At 37.7% G+C, this 15,126-nt stretch overlaps 1 long non-coding RNA gene across 1 annotated transcript; it reads left to right on the forward strand.

The window, feature by feature from the left end:
- The first annotated feature begins 3 nt into the window (after positions 1-3).
- On the forward strand, positions 4-1,248 carry LOC118763070. The gene is made up of 2 exons (XR_004998824.1): positions 4-431; positions 477-1,248. It is a non-coding gene; the product is annotated as an uncharacterized LOC118763070 (long non-coding RNA).
- The last annotated feature ends 13,878 nt before the right edge of the window (positions 1,249-15,126 follow it).

Raw genomic sequence — 15,126 nt, forward strand, 5'->3', positions numbered from 1 at the left:
ACCCTTTTAAATAAGAAACATTTAATTTCCAACTCTTACATCAGTTCTCTCTCTCTCTCTCTCTCTCTCTCTCTCCCCCCTCCTTTAAAATTCCTAAGCTTCAACCATTTTTATACAAACCCCAGTTTAGATAAAACCTCCAATCTCCTGATTCAAACGGCCTTCATAGTCTTTCTTTCCTTGATAATGTCTACATTGTGGTAATTCAATCCAGTCATTTGGGCTTTCTTTGTGATGGAACGCAGCCAGCATTTCCATTATCTGTTTCCATTTTATGCTTGTACAATTGCTAGCCTTTCTTTGCATTAAATTCTTATAATCCACATATATCGTCAAACTCAAATAGCTTTTTTTTTTGCCCCCCACCCTGTATTTTCTTTGTGAGCTTTTTCAAAATATTAGAAATCTAGCACAACTTCTTCAATTCAATTGTTTTGTTTTTGTTTTTCAACAAAAACAAAACAATTGAATTGAAGAAGATTTTTGATATAAAATTTTAGATTCACTTCATGTTTGGCATCTTTTACTAGTTTCATTGGCATGTTTTTACACTCTTTTTCTGTGGAATTATTTTTGTTTCATTCACCAATGAAATCTTTCTGACCATTGATTTCCAAACTTATTGGAATTCCCACTTGTAATTTAGTACTAATTATGGTAGCAACCTAATTTTACTGATGGTGGAATGGTGGAATTTTAATCTAGACGTCTGTCATTAAGTTTGTAGACGTGAATTGTTGATGGATTACCATTTTCTTTCAGTATCCATTGAAATGAAAGTGGTTATAACAATGATAATATTGATAATAATATTAGAGATAATTATCACAAACCAACTTTAGTCATTACTTCCCTTGTGTTGCTATATGAACAGCATCAATTGGTCGCATTTAAAACTGATTGCACCTTGTTGTTTTACTGCTATCATGAAAACAAACATTAAGGTATAGTCTCTTGTTTTCTTTACCCATTTTATTAAAATGACTAATAACCAATTAGGTTGTAGACTTTTGTGGGTGCTTTTTTTTTTCTTCTTTTTTTTTTTTTTAGTTTTTTTCTCTCCCCCCAAATGTTTGTTTCTTTTATTTTTTACAATTCTAGTTGTATTGAGTAGTTTGTTGACCTTTCATGATATAGATGTTGTGTTACATGTCCTCCTCTAACTTTCTCTCTCTCTCTCTCTCTCTCTCTCTCTCTCTCTTAAAGGAAAAACAAAAAAGATCAATAAATTAAATCTGGCCTCACCAATCTGTAGTTTTATCTTGATTTTTTTTAATGTTGGGTGTAAATTGTATGGAGCATTGTGTATTATATAATATATATATATATTATATATATCATGTTATGTCATATATGTTTATATATTATTATTATGTTATATATATAATATTATATATTTATGTAATTAAGATAATGGTAGGGACTTAGTAAGGGCTTGTTATTACTATCAGATCTACTAGCGTTGCATAGTCTTACTTTTCTTTTTTTTTGTATATTAGAAGAGGATTTTAAAAAACTCTAAATTAATCTAAAGTGATTCAGTGATTAGATTACAAGAAAAAAAATATTACTTTCTGTGTAATGCTCAATGCATTTGTTACATATATTTTTAGGGGACAAGGTGTAATGATTATTTTGGTTGTCCTGCAATAGAAAATTCTATCAGAAGAGAAAATCTTTCTCTCATCTGCATCAGACAATGAATGTTAAGCAGCTATGAGAATGTGATGCATGTCTGTCAACCTCATAATCATCATCATCCTCATCAACATTTAACGTTTGTCTTCCATGCTGCTATGGGCTGGACAATAAAGCCAAAAGACTCTACCAAATGCCACTGTCTACTTTGGCGTGGTTTTTATGACTGGATGTCCTTCCTAATGCCAACCACCTCACAGGATATGATTTTTAAATACCCTTGACAACTGCTGGCTAATCTTGCTCATATTCTGCTTCAGTTTTTAGTGAAATACTTTATATTTTCATTCACTTATGTCTAATTGAAGAATTGGCTGATTAGTATTAACTATTATGTCGTGAGTACTTGAGAGTTCCCCAGAATAACCATAGCTGTGACTTGGTAGCATTTACCATGATTTTGCTAATTGCTGTTGGTAGTTGTGACCCCCCCCCCCCCCCGTCATTGAACCAGCAGAAGAAGATCCAGGCCACAAGAGGTGGAGAGGAGGACTGCACTAGTATTAGGCTGGCACTCCTTTCAAATGAGAAGTAATGAAGGGCCTTGCTTGAGCACATCTGGTTCAGGAAGAAATCCGTGAACCCTAGTGTTAGCATAACAACCTAAAACCAGGCCACAAAATTAGATTTTATTAGCTTTGTTACACGTAATTAATTTCTATTGAATTTAGTAGCTTTACAAACTGTTTGCTATGGTATCTGCCTCAGTAAATATATACCTAGGTTTAATTGCAGTGATTTATTAATTAATTTTTTTTTTCTTCATGAATTTGAATTGAAAAAGAAAACAAAAAATCTGTCTGGGTATTGCAGCTAATCCTGAATCTTGCAACAGGATGATCCTTAATAGAATTAAGTTTATTTACTTCAGGTTTTACTGATCAAGAATTATTGTTCTGGGCCAAATAAAATGAACCTATTTTAATTGGTTTCCTTTGAACAATTTCTTTCAATAACTCAAATTGCAAACTCATGGATTTTTTGTTTTTGGTTTTTCAATATTTTTCTTCAGCAGCAACAGCCATTTAGATAAAACTGCAATGTTTTACATAAAAACTATGTGCATCTAGTTTGAGGCCTGTTTGATTTGTTTCTTTTATTATTTTTCTGCTTTCATGTTGAAACCAGTTTTTATTTATTTTTTTTTTTAAAAAAGGCTTTTTCTGAATAGCTTTTTTATTCTTTCTTTTTACTTTCAAATGGACATAAGTTAAATATTTTTGCAAATTTTGTGTTTTTCTAAATATAAAGTGTTGGAACAAGTTTGTTTTTTTTTTTTGTTTTTTTTTGTTTTTTTAATGACTGACTGCCTATCCTTTCTACCACCAAACATTCTGCTTGGCAGGAGTTGTGCAACTTAAGATCAGTAATACATATGCATTGCCTTAATGGTACAACACTGCTTTCATCTTGGTTCAGTTAATGAACTGTGATCATGCTGGGGCACCACCTTGAATGGGTTTTATTCAAATGCATTGACCTTGTACTTATTTATTGAAATCTGGCACTATTATCAAACCATTAGGTTACAGAGACGTAAACAAACCAACTTTGGTTGTCAAACAGGACAGGCAAGAAACAAATCCATTCCCCCCTCCCCCATACATACACACTGAGCTTCCACTCCTTTTCCATCTACCAAATTCACTCCTAAGATCTAGGTCCTCTTGAGGCTTTAGTAAAAAAAAACACTTGTTTGAGATGCTGCACAATGGGACTGAACCTGAAACCAATGTTTTCAAACCAAGCTTGTTAATCACCTAATCATGCCTGCATTATGGCACTTCAAAGAAATTGACCATAGTGTTCACAGTGCCAGATTCTTGACCATCGTGTAATTAGTTGCTTTGTGACAAAGCACAGCACTTTGGTCTTGTTTGTCTCCGTTTAAATAAGTGAAGTTTGTGTCCCCAGTTCCATGTAGTGATCGGATGGTTTTTACTGGAGGTGGGAGATGGGGAACGAGGAAAAAAAAAAAAAACAGAACTTGTTCTTCTGAGTCTCAAAAGAAAAACCTGATTTTGTCAAAACTATTTAACTTGCGTTGGCATGGAAAAGTGAATGTAAAAAAGTTTGAGAAGAAAATAACCAAAAAAAAAAAAAAGATTAAAAAAAGCCAGGTATGGATCAAATGTTAGTTTCCATTAAACTGTTTGATTTGTTGGTTGTTGTTATTGTGTGTGAAAACCAGAGGTGAAAGACTGACCAGTTCTAGAATGGTCCTGTTTCCTTTAGCATGGAATCATCTTGAGAGTAAATGTTTGCAACTTGGATTACTTCTCTTTGCTCACCAGATGTAGTCTGTAACATTATCAGTTTCTCATCATTTCTTGCTTTAGAGTGGATTATTTCGGTTGTTGAATGTATTTCATCCTATTTAATTCCCCCTCCATACACACGTCACAAATCATAATCATATCCTAAGAAAATGAGAAATGAACAACACAATACAATCATCTGCTAAAACGTATGTCTTTCAATTAAATTTTTTTTTTATTAAAAGATTGTTTTTTTTTTTTTTGTTTCTACTCCAAAGTGTTGAAGTGCTTAATTATGTTAAATAAGGGCAAATTTGATTTTATTTAAAGATGATTTTCCTTTCTTTTTCACTTGGATTATAGTCAGGCACTTCTGTCTTCATTTTGGATTTTATCAACCAACTCTTTCATTCTTTCATTTTGATTCTCTTAAAAAACGGCTGTGGTGTGTTGATGGATCTATTTTCAATATTATCAAGATTTTAATAGTTTAACATAAAATGAATTTGATTATCAGATATCCATTGACTGGATAAGTTAATCCCTCCATTAAAAAGAAGCTAGATTGGTGAATGCTGTTAGGAACAAAAAAAAAAAATCAAAACAATCAAATTGTTAAACTATTTAAAAGTTCATTCATTCATTAAAACTGCAGGTATGGTTCTTACAATTCATAAATTTGCTAAATACAAGATTCATAATTAGTTCTATGTTTATAAAGCAACTAATTTCTCTTCAAAGTATATTAGTTCACAACGATCAGTTGCTTTTCATTTCTTTTCAGAGTTGCTTTTCCCTTTTCTTAATCTGTTTGGTTTTGAATTTACTGCTTTGAAATTCAGGAAATCTGCAATTTCTATTTGATGCGTCTTATAAAAACCATCTTCCTGTCTTCTCTCCATCTTTGAAAGCTGTCTCTATCCCAGCTTTACGTTTTCCTGATTTTGTAGAATCCTTGTTTGTAGTATAGAAGTGCAGCTCATAATACTTCAACACTTTGTTCATTCATCATCCTCACTCACACACACACTGCATCAATCAAACGATAATCCTCTCATAGGGCAGCAACCATTCCATTTCTCTGCATCATTCCCCACTTGTCTGTCGGCTGTAGAACCATCTTTCACCAAACAGAACCATTATTCCAATGATTTACTTGGGTTGATATTTTTCTTTGAGCCATTCATTCTTCATGTACTTTTAGTTAACCATTCAACTGTTTTGCTCAACATGATTTTATTGGAGTGATTGATTTTTTTTCTTTTCCTCGTATTATTTCTCAACAGGGTGGTGGGGGTACTGCACATGCCTGCATCATGCAGTGAGAACGACCAGTATTTTATGTCACCTGGACTTCACAAAGTGATACAATCCATTCCCATCAAAATAAAAATGAATCATGTCAATTTTTATAAAGAGAAATTTGTATATATTTAATTTTGTTTCATTTTACTTTGCTTTAAAAAAAAAAAAACAAGTCAAAGGTTACATGTTGCGTAAGTTGGGATCTCTCTCCCCTATTTTGCACCAAACTCATTTTGTTTGAGGATTGTTTGACGAGTTGAAAGAAATCTGTACTTCCATTCAGCATTGTCCTGTTCAGATAGAAAACAATTGCTCTGGAATCTATGGCCAAAGTGAAGCAGTTAATGTTAAATCCAGACAGGTAATACGCATCATTGCCAGGAATATGGAGCAGATATTTCATAGGCCCATGATTTTTTTTTTTTTTTTTTTTTTTGTGTACCCTGATACACGGCCACAGTTCGGAAGAAGTTGCCTTGTCTACTGAGTCCAACGTAGAACTAACTGCCTGTTTAGATTGAAAGGTAAGGTTTGAGCTTGGAACACAGCTGAATAAAAATACTGCAATCATTTGATTCATTACTCTGTTTCTGCTGGTCCATCGTAGTTCATAATTCTCATGAATTATATTGACACAAAGCCATCAGGAAGGACACGGTTGATTGAGTTGGTGCTTGTTTCAGTGACTTTAGAAAGTTGAAAGGTAAAGTAAAACAAAAGCACTTTGACTCCCTTTATTACAACTTGTTTGCTCCTCTTTCACCTGTGTTCTGATTGACTGACAATTCCAACTTCTCTCTGCCCTTAACTCTGCTTGCCACACGAAATCTCTTTTGAATTAGCACAGCAATTTTCACTGGTGTCAATATGGTCAATTGAAACAACTTCTTGTCCATTTTATCAATCTTCTAAGATAAACAAGACAAAGCTGATCCCAGTCGAATATTGCCTGAGCATAAAATAAAGATAAAACTTTTAATCCTGAGCACCCCCCCCTCTTCATTGTTCCTGTTAAATGAACAAAGAATGAATTCTGTTTATTCAGATCAATGGTTGAAGTGTTATTTTATCTCCTGTGTTTCCAGCAAACTCGAATCCTTTTTGCTCCCTATTTTGGAGAGTGGCAGGGGAATATTTGTTTCTCCTGCTCTGATTTATCTCTAAATCTGAGTGAAGATAAACATAATCTCAGTAGCCAAGACTTTGTAATCAGTGTATCTATTTCAACAAGACCCTTGGGTCTGGCTGTGATTTTGATTTCTTGATTGACTAAATGATTTGATTTTATAGGATTGGAGGATGAATAAGATTCGGTGATCATCATTTTTTCAGGAACATTTAACAATTCAAATTATGGCAATAAGAAAATTCACCAGGAACAATATTTGGTGCCAAATATGCAACTGAACAGAAGAAGCGATATTCTGGATGTACACTTTCATCATCTCATCGGATGGAACCAAAGAAATATATTTTCCTTTTCTGGTTGTTTGAAGCCATCATCATTGATTGTATTTCCAGTGCAGTTTCCTTCAAGCTAATATCATTGAAGTTGATGGTTCGTCCCCTTCACTTCATCTATTGGCTTTCACAACATAGATTTGTCGTGCTCTTCAAGATGTCTCCTCAAGCAGTAATCCGCCAGTTGCCGTCTTTGTTTCGTTTATCTTTTCAGTTGGAACACTCGCACCACCACCAATCTTAAGTTCAATGTTTTTACCAAATGATTTTAAGAACCAACATGTAGGTGTACATTCCATTTCATTATTTTTCCTGACGTTTATATGTGTGTCCATGTGTCACAGCCATACAACATAGACTCACCTGTTGCTAAAGTATTTATTTCTTATAATGTTACCTTTATGACAGCTTCCAGGTTCTTAGTTGACAGATGACATAATTACCTTTCTGCCATTGGTATAAGAAACCAAAATGTCACCCTGCAATATGCTTCCTAGATTGAACATCGAAGAGATTTGCTGCACTGTCCAGGATCACTACTAGCTCTTGTATCTTCATAGTGTAGGATGAAAGATGATTGCATTCTCAAGTTGCTTCTGTATCCATAAGTTTCACTTTGGTTGGATGACGCCTCCACGAGAGATTTTGAGCTCTGATAAGGAGGTGAGTGTAAGTTCCATCCAACTGCCTCTCATGCTTCTTTGATAACGTCCAGGTTTCTGAGCCATATAGTAGAACTGGTTCGACTGTGGCTTTGAAGATTTTAAGTTTGAAATCTCTACTTAGATTTGATGACCAGATCTTATGCATATCATTACAGGCTGACCAGGCCATACCCATTCTAGTTAGAAATATATGGGAAATTACCACCTGTATTATCTCTAGTAAAAGGTAGAAGAGTCCAGTTTGCTGGACATTGTTGTAGAGCTGAAAATGAGGTAATTTCTACTCTTCTCTGGAAGCCATCTGCTCACGATACCAGAGGGCGCACACTCTCTTACTCTGATGTAATCTCCAGGGATACAGGCATCCAGCAACAGGACCTCCGTAATGCTATGATGGACCGTGAAGTCTGGCGTAACATTCCATTGTCTCGACCACAGTCGAACAATGATGATGATAAGTTTCACTTTTTTGATACTTCTTGCATGAGACCATTCCTAGGATATGAATTTCATGTTTATTTACGTTCTAAACAACAACTTAATCATGACAGTTATTATTTTACTAAATTCTTTGTTATTTTCAAAATTAATTGAAACTAAGTGTATTTCAAAAGAAATCTAGTAAGAAGGAGGTTAATGGATTTCTATCATCGCAGTTGAGCAGTTTTTGTCTTGCAAGGTACATGGTGACCCTGTTGGTGCTGATGTTACATAAAAGTGAACCCAGGACACTCTGTAAAGTGGTTGGCATTTGGAAGGTCCTAATCGGACAACGGAACCTGGTGTGGCACCTGACCATGCCACTTCCTGTCAGACCATTCAACGTATGCCAGCATGGAAAGCTGACATTAAATGATGATGATAAACCTCTGGATAGAACCAGATGATTCATAAATTGCTCTGGTGTTCAGTAATGAAATTTTATCATTTAAAACCTCTGCAAATCTTGTCTTAGATTTTCATGAAGTCAATCAGCAATGCTGTTCGTTTTGATTCTTTGATGCAGGAATGGGAGATGTTTTGATGTTTTAAGCCCAAAGAAATTTTGTCTGACATTTTCAATGTCATTGATGTTCAATTGACCCTTCTTTGTTTTGTAACTCATCTTGCCTGATTTAAGCAAAAATTATATAGGTGCAGACATGGCAGCAATGTTAAGATGCTCACATTGAAACTATGTGGTTTCAGGTTCAGTCCCACTGCTTGGGCAAGTAAGAGTCCTCTGTTATCACCCCCTCAGCTGAACAACCAACGAATTTGGTAAGCAGAAACTGGACATCCATCATGTATATATGTGTTTGTTTTGTCCCCCTATCACTGCTTGACAACCAGTGTTGTTTATTTAGTGATTCATCAATAGAGACCAATAGAATAATTAAAAGACAAGGCGGCAAGCTGGCAGAAACGTTAACATGCCAGGCGAAATGTTTAGTGGTATTTTGTCTGTCTTTACGTTCTGAGTTCAAATTCTGCCGAGGTCGACTTGGCCTTTCATCCTTTCGGGGGTCGATAAATTAAATACCAGTTGCGTACTGGAGGCTGATCTAATCAACTGGCCCCTTCCCCGAAAATTTCGGGTCTTGTGCATCGAGTAGAAAAGAAAGAATAAAAGACTAATAGTGGTGTAAATTTGTTTGACTAAACCCTTTGAGGCAGTGCTACAGCATGGCCACAATTCAATGACTAAATTGAGTAAAAGCTTGGACTGAAGCCCTGTGAGTGGATTTGGTTGGCAGAAACTGAAAGAAGCCTGTCATGTGTTTCCCACCACTTCTTGATAACCGGTGTTGGTGTGTTTATGTTCCTATGACTTAGCAGTTTAACAAAACAGACTCATCATCATCGTTTAACGTCCGCTTTCCATGCTAGCATGGGTTGGACGATTTTGACTGAGGGCTGGTGAACCAGATGGCTGCACCAGGCTCCAATCTTGATTTGGTAGTATTTCTATAGCTGGATGCCCTTCCTAATGCCAACCACTCCAAGATTGTAGTGGGTGCTTTTTATGTGCCACCGGCACGGGGGCCAGTCAGGCGGTACTGGCAACGACCTCGCTCGAATCCTTTTACACATACCACCAGCACAGGTGCCAGTAAGGTGATGTTGGTAACGATCGCGCTCAAATGGTGCCCTTTTACGTGTCACTGGCATGGAAGCCAGTTGGCTGCTCTGGCAACGATCACACTCAAATGGTGCTCTTGGCATCCTACTAGCACGGGCACAAGTGCCAGTAAGGTGACATTCTACTAAATTTGTTATTTCCAAATTAAATTGAAACAGAAGCAATGTATCTCAACAGAAATATGGTAACAAAAGGGGCGAATATTGTAGGATGCAAACCTTGGAAAATACGTCGATGCCATCCTGATCCGAATGGATTTGTTGGAAGGACATCAAGATAAAATTTCAAATGGAAATTGTAGTTAAGATACCTATGCCAGTGACACGTAAAAGGCACCGTCTGAACGTGGCAGATGCCAGGCCGCCTGGCTGGCGTCCGTGTCAGTGACACGTAAAAGCATCAATCGATCGTAGCCGTTTGCCAGCCTCCCCTGGCACGTAAAAAACACCCACTACACTCATGGAGTGGTTGGCGTTAGGAAGGGCATCCAGCTGTAGAAACACTGCCAAATCAGACTGGAGCCTGTTGCAGCCTCCTGGCTTCCCAGACCCCGGTCAAACCGTTCAACCCATTCTAGCATGGAAAACGGACGTTAAATGATGATGATGATAGTCACAAATGTTAAAATAGATTTAAAAGCAGATTTGAACCCCAGGCTTCTGAGTTGCCAAATAAACACCACACTCGGGAAGACTTTAGTTCGTTTGCTTTTAATAAGCAGACTAATACAATAACCATTATTAATGGCTTGTGAAGCTGCTGTTCCTGTTTGGTATCAGTGGGGATGATAAAATGACAAACCAGAAGCAGGTAATAAATAATACATTCGTTATTCTTCAGGATAAACATAATGAAGATCAGATAAATAATGACATAAATATTGATAAACAAACGGCAGAAATAGTTCCTCATGCTGTGAATGGATGTCTAGATTCTATTTATAAATATTGTGATTGTAGACTGACATCGGAACATTGCATGTTGGAAGCGGTTGTTGTCTGCATGAATTACTTGCTGTAAAGACTTGTGTTAGATAATGTCAGCCTTCACTCTATTCGAACCTGCCACACAGGCGTCCTCCTCTGCATACATAGGCACAGGCATGGCTGTGTGGTTAAGAAGCTTGCTTTTCAGGTTCAGTCCCTCTGTGCAGTATCTTGGGTAGGAGTCTTGTATTATAGCCTCAGGCCAACCAATGCCTTGTGAGAGAATTTTATTGATGGAAATTGTGTTGAAGCCCATTGTGTGTGTGTGAGCATATATATATATATATGACTAACAGCACCCAGCACACTTTGAAGTGGTTGGTCTTAGGAAGGGCATCCAGTGATAGAGGCCATGCCAAAGCAGACACTGGAACCCAACGCAGCTCACTGGACGCTACCAAAACATCCGGTCCATGCCAACATGGAAGGCACATGTTAAATGATGATGATATATTTGTGTCTGTTTGTCCTCCACCCCCAAAAGAGACCAATTGAATATGTAGCAGACTTTAAAAGAAAGAAACAAGTACTGTGGTTGATTGGTTTGACTAAATCCTTCAAGACTGTGCTCCAGCATGGCCACAGTCCAATTACTGAAACCAGTTAAAGATATAAAGATGCTGCATAGAGATTCTAATGGAGAAACAGACACAAACACACACACATATATATATATATATATATATATATATGATGATGATGAATGACACACACACACACACACTGGGCTTCTTTCAGTTTCCGTCTACCAAATCCACTCAATGCTTTGGCTGGCTCGAGGCTATAGTAGAAGACACTTTCCTAAAGTGCCATGCAGTGGGACCGAACCTGGAGCCATGTGATTGGGAAGCAAGTTTGTTACCACACAGCCATGTCTGCACCTATGGAAGATTGGAAATGGACATCACTAGTGTGATGGTGGCACTTGTTTACTATTATTGTGATGTCAGGGCAAGGCTGCAATAACAAACATACACACATGTACATATATATACACACATACATGATGGGCTTTTTTCAATTTCTGTCCACCACATCCACTCAGAAGGCTTTTTTTGACCAAGGGTTATAGCAGAGGGCACTTGTCCAAGGTGTCAAGCAGTAAGAATGAACATGAAGCCATAGGGTTGGGAAGCAAAATTCTTAGTATACAGCCACATTTGGTTTCTGGTGGGGTGGCCACTACAACCTGCAACCTTCACAACTCAACATATTTCTTTCATGAAATGCTGACCTGATAATCTCAAGTACACAATTGCTAGGGATATTAAGGGAGTAGTTATCAATTACCTCCCATACATGACTAACTCTACCCAAATTGTTACATTATCCTTTAAAATCCATTTTCCATACTGGCAGGGACTGGACAGTTTGACAGGATCCAATGGTCCCAAGATCTGTATTATGTTCTACGGTCTGCTTTGACATAGTTTTTATGGCTTTAATACCAACCGTTTTTCAGCATGTACTGGGTGCTTTTTTTGTGTGACCACCATTAGAGAAACTGTCATATAGATGGTAAGACTATGATCCCCAACAGTATGACTTTATGCTGGCAGATAGGGGACAAAACGTATGTAAAAGTATGAGGGAAGGGGTCAGAGCAGAATGGATTTTAGAAGAGGGATGGGAGAGTATAGGAGATGACAGTGCTAAACAGTAGAAAAGTAATGACGTTGGGTAAGTTGTGGGAGGAGAGATGTAAGGTGGTGGAGGAGCAGTTGTAATTGGTGGAGGGTGGATAACTAGTGAAATGGTTCTGGGTGGCAAGAAAAGTGGTTTCCGAGAAGAGCTTGGTGTTAGGGAAGTGACAAGGGTATCTTTGGGAGGAATATGAGATGTGTTGCCAAAAGACTAGACAATATCCAAAAGAAGGAATCTCCATTGATTGACAAAAATATTCACTGATGATATAATTGGTTGCTGGTCCTGTTGGTTATTCTCTCTACCGCTTCAGCTCTACAAGGGTCTCTTATAAACAAATCAGCTTGGGTGGGGACATTAGGACAACAATCGACCCCCCATGGCTTTAATAAAGGGTTCAATTCTAAGAATGTTACTGAAATAGACAGATGAAAACTGTCAGCAGCAACAACCAAAATGTGATTATTGCAATCAGTATGAAAACATAAACCCCAGTATATAACAGTGTATACGATATGTATTTGTATATCGTCATTGTTTTAATGTCTACTTTTCAATGCTTGAATGGGTTAGACAAAATTCATTGAAGCAGGTTTTTTTGTTACAGATGGATGCCCTTCCTGTCTATAACCTTTACCTGTCTCCAAGTGAGGTAATATTTCCCCCCTTGTCCTTTGAACATGAACAGCACAGTGGTCAGGCATCATTTCATGGAAGATTACAAACAACACTGCTTGTATGGTGGGAGACATTTACTTACAATCACCGTATGACCCTGAGACAAAGTGACACATATATACACACAGTGGACTCTTTTCAGTTTCCATCAACGAAATCCACTCTGAAGGCTTTGGTCTGTCCAAGGTGCCACGCAATAGGACTGAACCTCTCTTTTTTTATATATATGCAGAGGCGTGGCTGTGTGGTAAGAAGTTTGCTTCCCAACCACATGGTTCCAGGTTCAGTCCCGCTCTGCACCTTGGGCAAGCGTCTTTTACTATAACCTCGGGATTTGGTAGATGAAAACTGAAAGAATCTTAATGCGTGTGTGTATATTTACATCATTTAGCATTCGTTTTCCATGCTAGAATGGGGCAAGACAGTTTTACTGGAGCTGGTGAGCCAGAGAGCCACACCGGGCTCTAGTCTGTTTTGGCTTGCTTTCTATCACTGGATGTCCTTCCTAATGCCACCCACTCCAACGAATGTACCAGGTGCCTTTTACATGCGTCACCGCCACTAGCCACAACCACAATTCCACTAAAGCTTAACATGTCTTCTCAAGCACAACAAATCACCAAAAGTCTTCAATTGCCGTCACTTCCATCAGACTCAACATCCAATGGTTATATTTCACCACCTCATCCCACATCTTCCTGGGTCTACCTCTTCTGCAGTTTCCATCTACTGAATTTCACTCACAAGGTGTGGAGCTTTTGACAATAACATCTCAAGTTGTGATGCTGTGGGATGGAACCCAGGAGCTTGCTGTTCCATAACGAATTTCTTAATTCAGCCACACTTTGCCTATGTAGTGTTCACATGTATCTTTTACTTGTTTCAGTCATTGGACTGTGGTCATGCTGGGGCACCAACTCGATAGGTTTAGTCAAACAAATTGTACACACTACTTATTTTGAAGTCTGATATTTACTCTGTTAGTGTTTTTGCTGAATCGCTAAGTTATGGGGATGTAAACAAACCCACACCAGTCGACAAGTGGTAGTGGGGACAAACGCACACAATACAGGCTTCCACACAGTTTCTGTCAACTAGATTCACTCACAAGTCATTGGTTAGGCCAGGGCTGTAGTGGGACTGAACCCAAGACCTCATGGTTGCCAGTTGAGCTTTTTAACCATACAGCCTTATCATGTTAAGAGGAGTGTAATCACATGCTAACCTCTTGAAATCTCTGTTAACATTTATCTTCCTTTATTCACCAAACAAAATATTTTTACTAAGCTTCTTAATGTCACCATACTACAACTGTGCATGGACTTCAGCATTTAGCTGTCGTTTCACTGACAGAAATCACGTACAGTCTCATGACTGCAGACCTATGTGGTTTCCCAGTTTTTGAATTACAAAAATTCATTTAATGCAAACATTATCCCAAGTGTCAGCTGACAGAGAAGCAGCTTTGAAATTGTACACTTTGCTCAAAATAACAACCATGGCCATTCTGACACAAGCGTTCCCCACCCCACCCGGGGGATTTTTTCCCTCATAACACTTTTTGAAAAATGGGTGTTTTTAATGACATTTCCTTATAAATACTTTTCAGATGGTGTAGATTACGATCATATTGGAAGAATTTAATTTTAGAAAGAGATAGGAAAAGATTAAAAAGTTGGTGGGCGTGTACATATTGACACATTTTATATTTATGTTATCTATGAAGCGAAACTTGAAATTTTGAAAAAGGAAAAAAAACGTGAAATTTATTTATTTTCTTTATATATTAAATTCTAATATAATTGTAATCTATACCATCTGAAAGGTATTTGTAAAAAAATTTCATAACAAATATTCATTTTTCTTCTTTTTTAAGTAATGAAGAAAGCAAGTTAGGAGTGTGGGAGGCATACCTGTGTAGGTCTGTAAAAATCTGTCAAATCATGCTGTAACTTGGATCGTAGGGTGACATGCAGTGCTTGAGGAGACCTATTGAGTTCAGTACATCAAAATCAAACGGAAATTGTAGCTGTGCCAGTGGCACGTAAAAAGCACCATCTAAACGTGGCTGATGCCAGTGTCGCCATGACTGGCTTCTGTGCCAGTGGCACGTAAGAAGCACCAACCAATCATGGTCGTTGCCAGCCCCCTCTGGCTCCTGTGCTAGTGGCACATAAAAAGCACCCACTACACTCAGAGTGGTTGGCGTTAGGAAGGGCATCCAGCTGTAGAAACACTGGCAGATCAGACTAGAGCCTGGTGCAGCCTCCTGGCTTCCCAGACCCCGGTCAAACCGTCCAACGCATGCC

Source organism: Octopus sinensis, linkage group LG4, assembly GCF_006345805.1.
Source record: "Octopus sinensis linkage group LG4, ASM634580v1, whole genome shotgun sequence".
Lineage (NCBI taxonomy): Eukaryota > Metazoa > Mollusca > Cephalopoda > Octopoda > Octopodidae > Octopus > Octopus sinensis.